Consider the following 1,596-nt stretch of genomic DNA (forward strand, 5'->3'; position numbering starts at 1 on the left):
GAAATGACACAGTTAGGAAGAAATGTAACATGGTAAGTGAAAGATCTGTACAAGGCAATCTATGATAGCTTGAAAACTAACATAGAAGAGGATATCAGAATACGGAATGATATCCCGTGTTCATGAATTGTCAGAAACAATATAGTCAAAATTGTTTTGCTTCAAAAATTGTTCCTTAGATTCAATATAATCTCACTTAAAATACCAATAACATTCCTTGCAGAACTGAAGCAGGCAATTTGGAAACTCATGTAGAAGGAGAAGAGGAATACAATAAACTATGCAAATCTGGGCAACAAGGGCAAGGTTGAGGGCATTACAGTCCTGGATTGAATTTATACTAAAAGACCACACTGATAAAAGAAACAGCATGTTTTTGTCTATAAAACAGACTCATGGATCAATGGAACAGAATAAAAGGCAGAGAAACCACTCCAGTCACACCCAATTTTCACATTTATGATGAAAGTACCAAATCCCTTGGCTGGTGGGAAGAGAGCCTCCTTAGCAATTGGTGCTGGGAAAGCTCACTCTCCACATGCCGAAGGTTGAATCCTGCTCTCTCACCATCTACTAAACTAAAATCGACATGGCTCAGAAATGTCAACATTGGAACAGAAACTTTTCATCTACTGGAAGCCAAAATACGTAAAACACTTGCAAACATAAGAGTACGCTAAGCGGATCTTAACAAAACTGTGGTTGAAGAAGAAATCATACCAAAAAGCAACAAGTGGGCCCCATCGTATGACAGAGCTTCTACACAACAAAGGATAAATCCTTTACACATTCAGCTGTTTGCAGATAAACACATAAAAGGTATGGTTCAGGATTCATCATCCCTTGTTGTTCAGTGCAGGTCAATTCCCTCCTTAATTCCTTATATGATATTTCAGGCATCACACATGTGGGTGTGGTTTTCCATATGAAGGTAAGTAGGATAGACTTTCCCATCCATGGGTAGTTTTTCTTCAGCTTTGAGCAGTGGTTCTCAAGTCTCCATCACAACTCCACAGTGCCTCACTGGCTTCCCTCAAACAAGACACTAGACCTCTCACGTTCTTGGGTGTCATCAAGTTCAACTATTTTACCCATGGTTAAATCAATGCATGACATTTTTCCGGAGGGTTCAGCCACTGGCATCAATACTGTCAATCTACTCTGTAAAATGCCTTCCTTCAAGTTACAGAAGTACAATTGACATCACTTTGATTTCACGTATTGTCACAATAATTTAGAACACAGATGCCAGAAACAGTGCTCAGGAAAACTACTGCGGACTCAGCGTAGAATTTATTGCTCCACTTATTAATTTATGTAAGTGTTAACTAAAATTCTTACCATGTGGTTTGTATGAAGTGTCATGACTGTTACAACTTACTTTATATTTACATGCCCACCTCTGTTTGCATGGGAGAGAGCCTTAGTCACTTAGCATGTCTCCACTAATATCAACATAAACAAATGCATTTCATGTCTTAATAATACTACATTCTGATTAGAACTAGGATTAACCTCTTGCTTTGTATGTGGCATCCGAACAAAGCATGTTCTTGTTAAACAGGATCGTTTCCATTTCATTCTCACAAGTGCGGT

The sequence above is a fragment of the Chinchilla lanigera genome, unplaced genomic scaffold (assembly GCF_000276665.1).
Source record: "Chinchilla lanigera isolate Chin_1 unplaced genomic scaffold, ChiLan1.0 scaffold00263, whole genome shotgun sequence".
In the NCBI taxonomy this organism is placed as follows: domain Eukaryota; kingdom Metazoa; phylum Chordata; class Mammalia; order Rodentia; family Chinchillidae; genus Chinchilla; species Chinchilla lanigera.